Source organism: Pleurodeles waltl, chromosome 4_1 (genome assembly GCF_031143425.1).
Source record: "Pleurodeles waltl isolate 20211129_DDA chromosome 4_1, aPleWal1.hap1.20221129, whole genome shotgun sequence".
NCBI classification, from domain to species: domain Eukaryota; kingdom Metazoa; phylum Chordata; class Amphibia; order Caudata; family Salamandridae; genus Pleurodeles; species Pleurodeles waltl.
In genome coordinates this window covers 530,999,214-531,016,960 of record NC_090442.1, presented here as the reverse complement: position 1 = coordinate 531,016,960, position 17,747 = coordinate 530,999,214, and the positions used below count along the sequence as shown (strand labels likewise).

General features: G+C 45.7%; 1 pseudogene; it reads left to right on the top strand.

Moving 5' to 3' along the window:
* Positions 1-1,170: 1,170 nt before the first annotated feature.
* Positions 1,171-17,747, top strand: part of LOC138287170 (neuronal cell adhesion molecule-like) — a 246,893-nt pseudogene continuing 230,316 nt past the window's right edge.

The following is a 17,747-nucleotide window of genomic DNA, read 5'->3' as shown; positions in this document are numbered from 1 at the left end:
CAGGCTAACCAGAGTGACCAAGGGTTAGTAGGCTGACCTCTTGTGTCAGCTGCAGGGACACAACACACTTCAGAGGCCTCCTGCAACTGTCCAGATGAGATGCTGCACTGGACTTGCCTGAACCTGAAACTAGGCCTGCCTGAACCCTGCTGCTGCCTGGAGTGAGTCCTGTTCCCCTAGAAGTTAACCCTAGGTCCTGGACCCTTGGCTGACATCGGAGTGTACTTCTCCTGAGCTAACTGTGAATTTCATCAAATCCAACACATCAAGACACAGTTTGAATCAGGGCCTTGCTTTGCCGACCCTTGCAGCTCCTGATTAGTGGCCTCATCTGAACCAACACGGTGCCATGCAACTCAGCGCTGGACTTCGCATCGTAGCACCGCACAGCTCCTGATCAGAACAGACACGAGCAACATGAAACCTCGCATCAAGGACATAAAATACAACTCTCAGTGGGATTTACCTTATCCCTGTACTCAGTTTGCCTTCTGTCACGGTCAGCCTTAACTTGTCACTTTCGCCTGGTCTGGGGCGACCAGATAACCACAGTTGTCCATTTGTGCTTTTGGCACTAATTTTACTACAAACTTTAAAAATCAGACTCTCTGGTTCTACTAGTTGGATTTTTATTGTTCTGGTAGCATTGCCTTTATTAAAATTTACTCTATTTTTTCTTGTGTTGTGTTTTCACTTAATTACCGTCTGTGTGCTACAAAATTACTTTACACATTGTCTGTAAGTTAAGCCTTACTGCTTCATGCCAGGCTACTAGAGGGTAAAGCACAGGTGAATTTAGTGACTTTTGTGGCTCACCCTGTCAAGAATTATGCTTGTTGCTTGAGTGGAGCTTCCACCACCTTCAACCAATAACATAATTTCTTGAACATTATGTTCTGATCATAACTGTTCGGAGTAACCTAAAAACTGAGATTTTGTTTTTAAGTAAATGACCTTGTGACAGTCAGAAAGTGGGTTGTTAGGTATTCTAGAATTGACCACAGACATGCTGCTCAGTTGAACAACTTTTGAAGTGACCTGGGCTTCAAGAAGCTAAAACTAAAGAAGTGACTTTATAAATCAGACAAGACTGATGAAACTATTCTTATCTTGTTACGCAATTTAGCATTTTGCCATCCTCAACCCTACATCTTGAGAACATTGTTGATCATGGCAAACTTCACTCACTTAAAGTGGATCCCTAGTTCGGTATCTAGTTTGCCATGCCCTAAAATTGCTGTGCAAAGCAGAGGAGAGACAGTCAATTTTGCAGTGGAAGAATCAATACAAGAATGCCCTGAGATGTTTATTCTGGCTGGCGGTAGTTTTTTGTTGATTGCTTGATCATCTCATGGCTTGTTTTTCTGCTACTTGGATTCAGCTTCACTGACCGGAGTGTTTTTGTCTCAACCAATTAAAATTCAACAAATGTGAGTTTTTCTCCGTGGATAATAATATTCCTGGTTCTAACATGGTACACATACTAGCGCAATGCTAGTCAGGTAGAATATTATACTCACCAGATATTGTTTTCACTGGCTAAAAGTCAAGAAGTGTTGCAAACAAATCTAATTTTAACTTTGTGGATATGATTATTTTTAGAGAATACTAATAAACTATTTCATTTTACACTTACAGTTGCACCTGCAGATCCCAGCCGGAGTGTAGATGGGGATACAATCATGTTTACAAACATACACGAGCAATCTAGTGCTGTTTTCCAGTGCAACGCCTCCAACAAATTTGGATACTTGTTAGCCAATGCCTTTGTCAATGTTCTAGGTGAGATCTTTGGCTGTTTTTCTCCCCCAATTATGTATTTCTCTCTGAAGTTAGCTTCATTTCTTTTTACTGATTCTTCACTATGTGGTCCTATATATTCTTCAATCACATTTTAATCACATTGGGAAACAGTAGAGTTTTGAATATGCTAGATGTTAAACAACGGTTCTGTTTTTTTTCTTTTTAGCGGAGCCTCCCCGGATTCTTACCGCTCCCCACATGGTGTACCAGGTCATTGCAAACAGTCCTGCTTTGCTGGATTGTAAATACTTTGGCTCGCCTAAACCAACCATTACATGGTATAGTACATATATATAAATTAAAATAGTTTCTGTGGAACTAGTGTAGTTTATCACCAATATTAACTATGTCTAACTTTATGTCTGTTACTGTTTGGTTTTAAATTGTGAGAACATCAAATGAAATTATTTGCACTCTTCTGCCTTTTCCTCTTTCATAACTTTCTTTCATATTAATTACCACCCTCTTCACTTGATTGAATTATGTTAACTCATTCGTATACCAGTGAAAATTCACTGTGACATTTAGCAGAAAGAGGTTCATCATAAATATTAATTTAACTTTTTGACAACACTCTCTTTCATGATATTATGTTTGGGTACTGGTCAGCAAATGATATTAAAACCTTAAAACCACGATCTCGGGACATTGGTTCAATAAAATAGAATCGTGGTGAAGTAGTTTTTATGGCATAATTTGTGAACCCGGTTGGCCTTTTCTACCTGCCAGCGGACACCTACGAAGGGAGACTTGGGATGTCGAACCTATGTCTATATTACCTGGCCTCCCAGCTGTTGGTAATCAACTATTCGTTTGGAGGTGGGTGGTCAGACCCAGCATATCAACTTGAACTCCTTAGCCTTTTGGCATTGCTCTATGGTGCACCACTTTCTAACAACATCCCAGAGGTGACCCAATGGAGGGCTGCACTGACCTCCACGGGCTGGTGGTCTAAACTTACCCAACAGACCCCTCTGTGCCACGGCATGTGGCTTGGAGAAGTTTCCGTCCTAGAAGAATTTGGCAAGTGGAACACCATAGACATCACATTATTGGGCGATGTTTTGAGCAGGCCCCACATGCTTTTGTTTCATGACCTCAGGCAGCAGTATTACCTTTCAAATACCCAATTCCGCAAATACTTACAATTACGACACCAATTGAAGGCCCATATCCAGACAGACATGGCACTACCTGAATTCAGCCCAATAGAAGCAAAGATTATGATGGGAGCGCTGGGAAAAGATGGAGTGTCTCAAATGTATCGCACCCTGAGTATTAACACACAGCATCCACTGACATGCCTTAGCTCTCGATGGGAGGGTTGGCTGGGGCAACTTGAGGACGATGACTGGTGCGATGCTCTGATGGCGCCTAGAGTTCTGACTATGTCATTGCAGCTCCACCTTATCCAGACTTATTACTTACACTGCACCTATCTCACGCCAGACAGAATGCACAGGGTGGGACTCCGAGACGCCTCCCAGTGCCCCGGCTGCTCGCAGCCTGATGCTGATTTTTTCAATATGGTGTGGGCGTATCCCATGATAGTCCTGTACTTGGAGATGATTATAACTGAACTGTCCACTACGCTAGGTGTTGATCTAGATAGGGCTCCAATTTCAATCCACTTGGGGGTCCATGAGGGAGTAGGGGGTAACCGGGCCAATCGCACCTTCCTGGGGATGGCACTGCTGGTGGCTAAAAGAGATATTGTTGCCCACTAGACACTTGTGAAATCTACCTCACTATCCCAATGGAGGTGGAGCATTGACTGGTGCGCCCAGCAGGAGAGACCAGTGTATGAGGTGCTGGGCTGCCCGACCAAGCAGAATGCAGAAGCAGAAGTGCTACAACGGGACCTATAATGTTATTGTAAGATCTGCTGACCTCTACATTGTATATCCTGAGTGCACTCAAAGGTGCCCTGTACATGTGTTGTATTGATGGATTTCAATGTGACTTGCTCTAAATCTTTAAAAACAATAAAGTTGTTTATCAAACAAAAAACTCAAAATCAGCAGCAAGGAAAAGAATTGCTACTCAAGCTTGAAAAGACATTAAATAGTGGGCTGAACAATCTTTTTACAGCAGATGCCAAGTTGATGTGAGAGTAGCTAAATTTAAACTTTGTATTAGAAATAATATACATTTAGTATATATGTGCATTTGTTATGACCAGGGCAGAATCTTCTGTCAATGCTGATTACTGTGCTGATTATTATGCCACCTAGTTCCTGCTTTTTCATAATCTTTGTTCACTGTAGACTGGCCCGAACAGAAAATATCTTGCAGAAACTGTATTTCTTGATGAGCGTTATGGCTGCAGGTGCTGCGCAAAGCCACATGCCATACGATTTTAGAAACTGTATGGACAATACATTGAGCTGACCTCTAACATCCCTACCATAGACAAGAGAGTACCTCACGCAAAATTTTAACTCTGGCGAGAACCCACTTCTAATAAGTGTAATTTTACATAGTACACAGCGACAACCTTTGTTTTCTTGAATATTGGCGGTAAAGTTTGGAAAAGATTATGGGTATAATTCTAACCTCGGCGGGCGTCAGTCGCCGCCCGCCTGGCGGGAACCGCCAGATGCCCGCTCCGCGGTCGAAAGACCGCTGGGGCCATTCTGACTTTCCCGCTGGGCCGGCGGGCGCTAGCCAAAATAGCGCCCGCCGGCCCAGCGGGAAAGCGGCCTGCAACACTGAATCCGGCACCCGTCGCGCTTTTCACTGTCTGCTAGGCAGACAGTGAAAAGCTTAATGGGGCCCTGTTAGGGGGCCCCAGGACACCCGTTCCCGCCATCCTGTTCCTGGCGGTGAAAACAGCCAGAAACAGGCTGGTGGGAAGGGGGTCGGAATCCCCATGGCGGCGCTGCTTGCAGCGCCGCCATGGAGGATCGGGCCAACCGGGGTTAATCCGGCGGGAAACCGCCGGACCCGGTTTTCTGACCGCGGCCAGAATGGCCCAGGAAGCACTGCCAGGCTGTTGGTGGTGCTTTCCAAACCGCCAGGGTCGGAATGAGGCCCTATATTTCGCTAGAGGTTCAAATAATCTCTGTGATTCTAGTGGACAACCTGTTTTTACTTTAGATATAATTCTTACGCTCATGACACTGGAATGAGATTAGAGGAGTGCTTCTGTAACGGTTTTTAGGTAGCCTGAAATGCTATTTAGATAAATATTTATACAAAGTTAGTTAATATTTTTCTGCCGTTTAGGATTTTTTGTGGTTCGGTTACCGAGAGATTTAGCTGGCTGACAAGACCCAGATGTCAGCACTACACATAGCACAGTATACAACATACAATATACAAAAGGATGCTTTGAGGTATGCTTCTGCAGTCATTGGATTTTGCACAGCGTTGTGCAGATGTGTACAATTTTCTGCAGTTGCAGCTTAGTATCTGCTTGTTAATTTGTTTCATTTTAGCATTTTCTCTTTGTCTATATTTTTCTGCTCCTTCATCTGCTAGAGTTATATTTGCATACACAAGTTTTCGGCGGAATTGCCATGCTTCCGCACAGGCCCCCACCTTCATTTGTCAGGACCCTATTTGAACCTGTGAGTAACCAGTGGTGCGTTCATATTTCTCCACTGGGCTGCTCTTCCCACTCACGAGCTTCAGGCAAAGGATTGTACTCAGGGCCAGCTTTAGGACCGGTGGCTTCCTGTGCGACAGTTTATTTTGGCGCCCCACACCCCATGACCTCCTCCTCGGTTTCACTCACTACCACCTGGCAAATGTGCCCCTTATCTCTCCATCGCTCCCCTTTCACATACATTCATGTGTTTTAAAGCACTTGTAAAGTCTGGCTTTACTAACCCACTCAGGTATTCACATAAAATATAGGGACATATTTAAGAGCCTCTAGCGCCATTCTTATGCCACATTAGCGTAATTTCTTTACTCTAATGTGGCGTTAGAAGGCCAAAAAGGCTGTGCCATATTTACAAAGTGGCGCAATGCATGCATTGTGCCACCTTGTAACCCTTTCCGCTACGTTATGCCTGCGCCAGGCATAATGTATGCAAAGGTGTCATTCCCCCTGCTAGGGGGACCAAAAAAAACGATGCAAAGAAATCTGACAGATTTCTTTGCTTCATTTTTTCTGGCACTTTTAACTCCTTCTCAGAGCAGGGGTTAAAAGGAGGATTCCCTTGGTTTCAATGGGCCTCTGGATGCTTTGCAGGATTTGCATCAAACATTTTTACGCTAATCCTGCAAAGCACCTGACTAGCGTAAAAAATTCTGATGCTAGTCCCCTAACCACTGCCATGGTGTGCCGTATTTTAAATACAGCGCACACATGGTGGCGTTAGGGAGGTCCTGAGGGACACAAGAAAAGTTGTGCAGCACTATGTGCAGCCCCACTTTTTTCAAATATGCCAATAGGGGCATATTTAAGAGCCCTTAGTTCCATTCTAATGCCACATTAGTGTCATTTTTTTATGCTAATGTGGCATTAGAAGGCCAAAAATACTGCGCCATATTTACAAAGTGGCACAATGCATGCATTGCGCCACTTTGTAACCCTTTGCGCTACATTATGCCTGCGCCAGGCATAATGTATCTAAAGGGGCATCCCGCATCCTTCTGTTAGGGGGGGGCCAAACTAATGGCGCAAATAAATCTGACAGATTTCTTTGCATCATTGTTTTCCTGCACTCTTAATGCCTGCTCAGAGCAGGCATTAAAAGGAGGTTTCCATTGGTTACAATGGGCCTCTGGGTGCTTTGCAGGATTAGCGTCAACATTTTTTATGCTAATCCTGCAAAGTGCCAGACTAGTGCTGCAGGGTCAGGAAATGAATTGTCGCGTTAATGGTCTTCTTCAGTTCCCATCGGGTTAGCAGTTGCCTTTGCTTGGACAAATGGGAAGATGTTTCCGAAGAACAACTGGGCATCATTGAACAACCAGTGCTCTTGTGGAACGTCTTTCCAGGTTGTAGTGCCTAAATAATCTGCAGATCTCTTCTTCTGATGGTGTAGCAAGGCGGTTGGATGGCTCATGGGATGGTCATGTAACTTTGAGATGTCCACCCCTAGAATCACCAAGGAGGGGGTGTGCACAATAACCAAAGAACAAAGACCTCTCCATCTGGAAGGAAGGCGCGTATACAGCCATTTTCCGCATTGCCAGTAGTAGTACATCATATTGGAGGTGCCCCTGTGCATGTCAGCATTGTACCTTGTGGTGATGCAATTGATGTTCCTCCCTACCGGGACCGTTCCATTCCCCCTGAAACATAAAAAGAAAACAATTGGTGTTCTACCTGCTCGAAGAGTGGATGGTGTTTCTACCCAGGTTAATCTAGATATATTTTCGTCCCATATAGCCTGACATTTTTGTTGCGTGCTACTGTCACTCTGATATCCCGTCCATAAAGAGAGAGCTCTACATCTAAATGTTGCACCATGGTGCCACTGATCATTCACGTATACTGATCTATTTACTCGGAAATATGGACTCTCCTGACAATTATGGGGCATAGGAGTGGCTGAGTAGTTTTTACAGAAAAGTGTAGGTCGTGATATTCCCAGGAATCCCTGCTCTAGTATTCTAGTTTTCCATTTCTTATTCTTATACCTCATGACCCCAGTCTTAGCCTTTGTTTCCAACTTCACTATTAACTCCTTGCGGTCTGTCAGGACATTCATTATATCAGCTAACTCCTCCTCATATTGTGTGGTGTTTACTAGGAACGCTCCCTGTCTTATCTATAAGGGTTGCATCTGTGCTCGCATTTCGCAAAGATATGGATGTAATAAACATTGAGTAACATTTGGGGGTACGTCTTTTGGCGATTGCAGTCGGTCTGTGTCACTGGCATGTGAAATCAGAGAACAAGCAAAACATGATTTATTAGTAGTCTGCATGCTTATCTCCGTCATATGCTGGTACCACATGTTGTCTAACAAACTAATATGGATATTATGGGATACATTTTCATACTTATATACTTCTCTCTGCAAGCGCTTATTATACTGACATATTGCCATGCATGGGCTAAAATACCATTGAAATACAATTGCTAGCATAAGAAGACATGAACAGAAAAACAAAATTGAAATACATAACTGTCCACTAGCAGTATCGAATAGGAACTCAGCTGGTTTCTTTGAAAGGAACGTTGTCCTTCGTCTTTTTTTTTGCCCTCCTCTAAAAGTTCCTGTGAAGATGGCGATGCGTGACATGAAGCAGGGGCCAATCGAATGTCTGACAGAGCTATCCATGGCTTCCTGCCCTCCACTTTCACTGCTGTGGGGGTGCTCTGGGTATCTAAGTAGGGGCCCTCGAACTTGCTGTCTCTCGATCGTTTTACGAAATTGCGGATGTATACTTGCTGGCCCACGGAAATTGGACTGGTCTGCTGGGCTGCGGTGGTTCACTTCTCCTGTCGTAACACCTGTTTAGAGAAGAACTTGACAGACTTCAATAACTGAGATAAATAACTACTCATTTCCTGTCCTAAAACCTCAGCTGTCTTTTGAGCATCTGTCTTCTGTCGAGCTATCGTTAAGGGAGTCGGCATAGGACGTCCTATCACTATCTGGTGAGGGGTGAAGTGATCATCACTTCCTGGTTGGTTCCCGAGGGCATATAAAGCTAATGGAAGGCAATATAGACAGTTTTTCTGCAGTGTGGCACATAATTTACTAATTTTGTTTTTTAACAGGCCGTTAAGGCGTTCCACTATACCATTACTTTGGGGATGATAAACAGATGACAATTTGGGCCTGATTACAACTTTGGAGGAGGTGTTAATCTGTCCCAAAAGTGACGGATATACCACCAGCCGTATTACGAGTCCATAGGATATAATGGACTCGTAATACGGCTGGTGGTATATCCGTCACTTTACCGTCAATTGTGGGACAGATTAACACCTCCTCCAAAGTTGTAATCAGGTCCTTTATGATTTATTCCTAGAGAGGTGCAGATGTACTGAAACATTGCATTAACAAAGTGTGTGCCGTCATCTGAGTGGATCCCTTCTGCGATTTCCCCACCTCGGTATCACCTCTCTTATCAGAAAATTGGCTGCTGCTTTAGCATCATTATGTACATATGGTCCTGCCTCGATCCACCTTGAAAAGGGGCAGACCACCACAATAAGGTATCTGTAATTGTTACTTCTCTCAATCATGTCAATAAAATCTAAATGTACATTTTGAAATGGGCCTGTCAGACGTGATATTGTTGAGGTAATTACTTTTAGTGTGGGTCTAGGGCTGTATTGTTGGCAGACTGCACATTCTGCAATGTACATAACAATCATTTCAGATAATCGTGGAATAAACCAATTGGTAGTGTAGCAAGACGATATTCCTTTGCAGTGTGTGCAGGGAGGCGTGGTTGCTCTACGGCTGTATGTAACAGGGCTTGTGGAATTACTGGTTTACCTGTGCTTTCTTGCCTATAGATAACATCTGTTGGTGACTGTGTACACCATCACTGTTCCCACAGGTCCCTTTCATGAGGTAGTGCTTGTTCTTGCAATTCGCGTAAATGTAATTGTGCTGTCTCTGTATGTGGGGGTGGTAATTCAGGAGCATTCTGTTGTCTGCTTGTCATCATCCCTAATGTGTGTTCATACTGTTCACTATAATTTGGAGATGTTTTAGCTGCTTCTTTTGCTGCCGAGTCTGCCAAGGCATTAAACCTGGAGACAAGGTCTTGCTGATTGGTGTGTGCTGCACATTTTATAATTGTTACCTTGGATGGTAGAGTTAAAGCCTTTATCAATTGCACCAATAAATCTTTATGCATTACAGGGGATCCATCAGATTTAAGAACTCCCCTCATTTCCCACCTGTGAATGCTAGAATGCACAGTGGTAGTGACATATTCTGAATCCGAATAAATGATAACTGTTAGAAATAGGGTCTTTGGTTGGCAGTCAGGTTACCCCCTGTCCAAGCAAGGACCCTCACTCTAGTCAGGGTAAAAGGGAATCAGCCTCAGCTAACCCCCGCTCAACCCCTTGGTAGCTTGGCATGAGCAGTAGGCTTAACTTCAGAGTGCTAGGAGTAAAGTATTTGTACCAACACACACAGTAACTCAATGAAAACACTACAAAATGACACAACACAGGTTTAGAAAAACAGACAATATTTATTTAAACAAAACAAGACCAAAACGCCAAAAATCCACAATACACAAGTCAAGTTATCAATTAAAAACCAAAAAGAGTCTTCATGTAATTTTAAACACAACGCTAGCGCTGTTAGCGTGAAAATGTACCTGGATGCGTCAAAACCCCGCACGGGCGAGTGTGTGTCAAAAAGGGCTTGCGATGCGTTGATATCACTCATCAGCGAGACCTTGCATCATTTCTACTTCAGTTGGGTCGGCGTGCGTCATTTCTTCTCTCTGCAGGAGAGTGATGTGTCGATCCGAACAGCACTCTCAGGTCCGGTCAGTTTTACACGCCCAGCGATTGGCATCGTTTTTACACGCCCAGCAATGTTTGTGTCGGAAATACTGCCGCACGATGATCCGAAAACTATGCAGTGTGGGTTGCGATCTCACCAGCCTCCATCAGCGATGCTGCGCGTTGTTTCTCCAGCCGCGTGTGTCAATCTTCCAGCCGCCCGACAGGCGAGCGTCGAATTCAGTTGTGAAGCCGGCGGCGCATTGATTTTTCAGCTGCATCTCGGAGTTGCGTCGATCTTTTCCCCGCACAGCGGTCTGTGATTCGATATCTCACTGTAATCCTTCCAGATTCTCCTTTCAGGATCCCAGGAACTGGCAGAGTAGGAGTCTCAGCACAGGCTCCAGGTTCGGGCAGGGAGAAGTCTTTGTTGTCCCTGAGACTTCAAACAACAGGAGGCAAGCTCTAAATCAAGCCCTTGGAGAGTTCTTCACAAGAAGGAAGGCACACAAAGAGTCCAGTCTTTGTCCTCTAGCACAGGCAGAAGCAGCAACTGCAGGATAGCTCTTTAAAGCACAATCACAGGCAGGGCAGCTCTTCTTCCTCAGCTCTGCAGCTCTTCTCCAGGCAGAGGTTCCTCTTGGTTTCCAGAAGTGTTCCAAAGGCTGTGGTTTTGGGTGGCCTTCTAATACCCATTTTTCCCTTTGAAGTAGGCTTACTTCAAAGTAAAGTATCTTTTGAATGTGAAATCCTGCCTTGCCCAGGCCAGGCCCCAGACACACACCAGGGGGTTAGAGACTGCATTGTGTGAGGGCAGGCACAGCCCTTTCAGGTGTGAGTGACCACTCCTCCCCTCCCTCCTAGCACAGATGGCTCATCAGGATATGCAGGCTGCACCCCAGCTCCCTTTATGTCACTGTCTAGAGAGAGGCAAACAGCCCAACTGTCAAACTGACCCAGACAGGGAATCCACAAACAGGCAGAGTCACAGAAATGGTTTAAGCAAGAAAATGCTCACTTTTTAAAAGTGGCATTTTCACACACAATCTTAAAGCCAACTTTACTAAAAGATGTTTTTTTAAATTGTGAGCTCAGAGACCCCAAACTCATGTCTATCCGCTCCCAAAGGGAATCTACACTTTAATCATATTTAAAGGTAGCCCCCATGTTAACCTATGAGAGGGACAGGCCTTGCAACAGTGAAAAACAAATTTAGCAGTATTTCACTGTCAGGACATATAAAACACATTACTATGGGGGTCATTCTGTCTTTGGCGGGCGGCGGAGGCCGCCCGCCAAAGTCCCGCCGTCAGAATACCGCTGCGCGGTCAAAAGACCGCCGCGGTAATTCTGAGTTTCCCGCTGGGCTGGCGGGCGACCGCCAGAAGGCCGCCCGCCAGCCCAGCGGGAAACCCCCTTCCATGAGGATGCCGGCTCCGATTGGAGCCGGCGGAGTGGAAGGGGTGCGACTGGTGCAGTTGCACCCGTCACGATTTTCAGTGTCTGCTTGGCAGACACTGAAAATCTTGGTGGGGCCCTGTTAGGGGGCCCCTGCAGTGCCCATGTCATTGGCATGGGCACTGCAGGGGCCCCCAGGGGCCCCCCACGACACCCGTTACCGCCAGCCAGGTTGTGGCTGTCAAAACCGCCAGAGCCAGGTAAGGGGGTCGGAATCCCCATGGCGGCGCTGCCTGCAGCGCCGCCATGGAGGATTCCCTAGGGCGGCGGGAAACCGGCGGGACACCGCCGGTTTCCCGTTTCTGACCGCGGCTGTACCGCCGCGGTCAGAATGCCCAAGGATGCACCGTCAGCCTGTTGGCGGTGCATCTGCGGTCCCCGGCCCTGGCGGTTTTTACCACCAGGGTCGGAATGACCCCCTATATGTCCTACCTTAACCATACACTGCACTTGGGGCTACCTAGGGCCTACCTTAGGGGTGTCTTATATGTAAGAAAAGGGAAGGTTTAGGCCTGGTAAGTGGGTACACTTGTCAAGTCGAATTTACAGTTTAAAACTGCACACACACACTGCAGTGGCAGGTCTGAGCCATGTTTACAGAGCTACTAACGTGGGTGGCACAACCAGTGCTGCAGGCCCACTAGTAGTATTTGATTTACAGGCCCTGGATACCTCTAGTGCACTGTACTAGGGACTTACTAGTAAATCAAATATGCCAATCATGGATGACCCAATTACATACACATTTTGTATAGGAGCACTTGCACTTTAGCACTGGTTAGCAGTGGTAATGTGCCCAGAGTAACAAAAACAGCAAAAACAGAGTCCAGCACACATCAACAACCTGGGAAACAGAGGCAAAAAGTTAAGGGAGACACCGCCAAGGAAGAAAAGTCTAACAGTAACCTCTAATCCTTCGGCTTGCTGCAGCGCTTCAATGATGCCCACTAATTCTGCAGCTTGTGCTGAGAAATGGGATGGAAGTGGTATTTGACTCACTATCTGCAAGGTGTCAGAGGATCCCTGCTGTTCGGCTTTTACAACGGCTGCTCCTGAGTGCCTAATCCCAGTCTCCTGATCTATGAAAGAGGACCCATCAACAAAGAGCAACGTGCTCCTAGGGATGGGGTCTTCTCCCACCTTACTCTGTTCTTCTGGGGTGTAAGTGGCACAGTAATGTACTTGTTCATCGTCTGAAACTGGGTGTGCAAAGAACGTTGCTGGATTAACTGTGTGACATTGAACCACTTGCAAGGATGGTATTGAAAGTATTACTTCATATCCAGATACCCTTTGAGTTGTAAGGGTGCTCTTGCTCTTTTGCAAGATAGCGAATACTGCATGCTCTACATACAGTGTTAAAGGTGATCCATCACTATAGTGGTGCTCTTTTAGACTGCAAAAGCTGCTGTAGCCAGTGCTTGCTCACATAGATAATGCCCTTTCATGACGGGATCTGGCAGCCCACTGTAGTAGGCTATTAGTTTGTGTCCCATAGATGTCTTTTGAATTAGTACCGCTGTCATCGTCATTCCATTACAATGACAGAAGAGGTAGAATGTTTTATTATAATCAGGTGTACCTAACACTGGAGCATTTGTGATTGCTCTCTTTAGCTCCAGGAAGGCTGTCTCCCTTTCGTCAGTCCAGTTGATTTTGTTTGCATTTGTGTGGGACTCCTTTAAAGCAGTTAGAAGTGGTGCAGTCAGAGTGGCGTAATCGAATACCCACTGCCTCACATAATTGCAGAGTCCTGAAAACTTCTGCATTTGTTTTGTGGTTGTGGGCTTAGACATGTTCCTGATGCTCTATACTCTGACCGGTGTCACCCTCCTCCCATCTTTAGATATTATCTGTCCCAAATAGTGGACCTCTGTCTGCATATATCGCAATTTATTTTTGTCCACTTTGTAACCTTTTTCTGCAAGGACGCAGAGGAGACCAATGGTGTCATCTCTACATATGTCTTCAGTAGCGCTACAAACCATGATATCATCCACGTATTGTAACAGAGTACTCTTGCATTTTATGTTTGCTAAATCCTTTTTTATTGTTCTGTTGAAAATGCTCGGGACTCACAGAAGCCTTGGGGAAGACGCCAATAGCAATATTGTGTCTGTCTAAATGTGAATCCAGTCAAATATTGGCTGTCAGAACGCAATGGAATGCTGAAAAATGCATTCTTCAAATCGACCACTGAAAAATAAGTGGCTTCTCTAGGAATGTTTGTCAGTATGACTGATGGGTCAGGTACCACTGGAAATCTGGTATCACCACATCGTTTAGGGATCGTAAATCCTGAATCATTCTCCAAGTCCCCCCCTTTGCTTTGTGTATCGTAAAAATCGGTGTGTTGCACGGTGTCGGCCTCTCATATATTACTCCCTGCTCAAGTAATGCTTGGATTGTAGGGAGGATGCCGTCTGCCTCCTTGGACTAGAGGTATTGGCGTATCCTGGGCAGTATAGCTCCAGGTTTCAATGTACTTAGGATCAGCCCCTTTGATCAGTCCCACATGATATGGACCCGTTTGTCCACAACACTTCTGGGACTTTTGCCAAATCTTTCTCTATTATTGTTCTGTCTTGTGCGTGTCTTGGCACTGTCCTGTATTGTAACTGTACTCTAATGGCAATGTCCATCTCAAACACGACTGTCTCAATTCGTGGGCAATCATCAAATATTTCTTTGTCTGATATATCTCTTAATTTAACCCCAGGATCTGTGAATATTATTGATGCCCACATCTCCTGTCTTCTGTCAGCTGCCATTAGCACAGCATATGTTGATCTTATTTCAAGGACGGATATTTCCAATATCATTTCAGGTTCTATTATGGGATCCACAGGCTCGTAAGGTCTGAACAACAGTTCCTTTGGTAACTGCACTGTTTTCCCTTGAAGTGCTGGTGTGTGCGATATCAAGGCATATATACCGCACAAAAAAACCTCTGTATCAACAGGAACTGCTCTGACCTGCTGTCCTAGCTCCTCATGAGCTATGAGGGACAATATTCTGATTGGTGTGACACCTGGTGTGTAACATACCATTGACCCATCCTCCAGGAAGGAGATGTTCATGTTCAATTTGCTCATTAGGTCTCTCCCAAGAAGACTGACTGGTGACTCTGGGGAGTAAAGTAGTGGTCCTTCAGTTTGTGTATCTCCCACAATCATGCTTATTGATTTGGTGAATGGAACCCTGCTCACAGCCCCAGAAAACCCTTGTGTGTCCATTGAGTTACAAGAAAGTGGTAATGTTCCTTCCTTTATACACGATTTGGTGGCCCCGTGTCGATTAAAAATCTGTAGGGGCAACCTTCTATGGCTACCGTCACAGTGGGTTCCTCATCTGACCTGCGGGTTACCGATAGTATCGGACACACATTGGGCATCTACGGGCTCTGTCATTGGATATATTTTTGAGTTGGTGTTTCCCCGAATATTTGGGGTGATGCATAGAAGGGGTTGCCTCCTTGCACTGTTACTCCTCCCACCTGAACCTGTGCTTGTCCTCCTGTAGTGTTGTTGACACCCTGGGGCCCGCCCTGTGACATTGGCCCTTGTGGTGCAACCCACTGGGCTTGGGGGCCCTGCGGGGGTCCCTGCATTGCTTGCTGCTGGGGCGCCCATTGCATTTGTCGAGGCCTCACCTGCCCCTGCGGGGTATTCCAACTTTGTAGTCTCTCATCCTTTTTTCCTACCTCTTCATTCTCTTGCAAAATGGCCCATCTTACCACAATAATAACATTGTTGTCCTGCCCTCTGGCTTCCTTGTCGTTTCCCTTGTGTCGACCCTTGCTCTCCTATAAAACTTCCTTGTCCCTTCTTCATATCACTTACTGGTTGTCCTCCCGGTGCTTGTACCTGTACTGGGGTTGCGACAGTCGTTGGTGGTGCAGTCACAAGTGCCCCTTCTGTACTCGGCTTCTTAAGTTTTTGTTGCACCAACTTAGCTGCATCCCTTTCTGCCTGTTCTGTCCTTTCCTTGTCCTTTTCTTGTTTTCGCTTAAAATAATGTATTATGTGGGCCTGTATTTTGGGCCATGGTTTAGCCTCTATTCCCACCATTCCATCTACAGTAAGCTTGCTTATATATCGGTGGGAAGGCCTTGCTTTAATACATTATAAAACAAAATTGCATTTCCTCTCGTGTTTACCCAGTTACATCCTACCTCCTGCACCCCTCGTTCTTTCATTCTAGTAATGAATTCTGCAGTATCCTGAGTTGGCTTTATACTTTCTGTGATAAGGGCTCCAATGTCTGGTCTAGCTGGATACGTCCGCCGAAGTGCATTCCAAACATGTTGGTGGACATTGTTAAAAGATGACCCGTCAAACTGTGTATTTATCAATAACACTTGAGGGAACCCAGCCCTAACAAAAATTGTGTTTACTTCGTCTCCCACTAATGAGCTGAGCAAGCTTTTGACATCGCCCAAGGCATGGTTGAGCCAGGTAGTGTGTTTTTCAAAGCATCCTATCCATTTTTCCGCACCTTCAGACAGAGGGGGCAGTGCTCTCTTTCCATTCTCTTTGTCCATTTGAGGCCAAGGCACGTATGTTGCCACCTGCCCTCCCTTAAAAATAAGGGGCGACTGAGTTATTGGTCAAGGGCTTCCTGACCTGAGGCTTAACCTTGGATCTGGTCTAGTACCACGTCACTTTAGTTGGTTTGTCTATGGCATACTGCTCCCAGACTTGCATGTAGGGGTAGTTCCAATCTGGGTCACCCCATCCCTGCCGTACGCAATGTTCTGCAGTTGCTAAATCAAAGGGTTGAAAAGACCCTTGTCAGGGCCATAGCTTACTTCCTTCTCTTTTGGTCCACCTCACCAATTCATCTGAGAAGGGTTGACAATAATAGCTACCCTCCTTTTGCTCCATTATCTCTATAGGTGTCAATACTGACCTTGCTTTTAGTAATGACTCTCTTTTTGTATCTGTGGTACTTTTTGCTGTCATTAATAACTCTCGTGTAGGGCTTGGGCGAAAATTATATAACCTTCTGTTAACCCCTTGCTCGTGCGCACTCCTATTAAACCCATTGTTCACTCCTCATCATCTTCCGCCCCTGTTACGACCTGTGAGCCATCCGGGGGCTCCTCATATTGTGGCGTCTCTACATCTCTCTCCCGTTCCTCTTCCCCTTCTATCCATTCCCCTGCTGCCTCTCTCAGTGTGCCTGCTGACGTGTCTCCAAGCCTGAGAATGACATGCCCTGTAGTCCATTGTCCCTGGAGGGGGGCAAGGCTCCTAGATCGCTCTGCCTGTCTCACCGTGAGTTGCAACTCACTTATTAGCCTGTCTCTCCCACTCTGTTCAGGGTCAGCTCGAGGAGCTGATGGGACGGGAGCGGGGGTTGCCTCAGCTCTCTGTGCCTTTAACCTCTCCTCCTTAGACTCAACCCGAACTGGATCCTGGTACCCTGCAGCTGGCAGGATAGGGTAAAAACCATAAGGTGGGGGCTCCCCTAGAGACTCTCCTGGGGATTCTGTTTGTGTTTGTGCCACTACCTCTTCGGCACGGTTGACTTTACCTTTGACTTTTCATGACAGAATACCCACCATAGTGACAGGATAGCTTCCCTTTTCTGTCTTTTCTTTTTCTTATACATTGAGCGAATGTAAGTCAATGTGTGTTCAGCTATGTCCTCATCAAATGTCCCTTCCTTTTGCCATGGTTGAGCATGATCCTCAGTGCCTTTGTGCCACTGCTTACAATATTGTAGTATTCTTTTCTTATCTGAAGGGAACCTTTTTATCATATGGTCCACAGGGGAAGCCATGGTCGACACAGGACGGGTGTTTCCTATGCGTACCTCTTGCAGTCTGACCGCTGCACTGTGTATCGCTTTTCAGCTCTTGTCTTTCTCCTCTTTATGTGTATTTACCTTTACCACTGTTACTGACCTATAGCAGTGATGTGCAGGGACAGTCTTAGTGTCATCTGACTTTACATATATTGTTGTGAGACCGAATTAGTGAACATCAGCTAGACTTATCGCCAATCTGTGTAACACCTCTTCTATGGTGATGTCTGGGGCGGGTGAATTTATGGGGGGTCTGAGCGGATTAGTACCTGACGCGATGCGTGTTGTA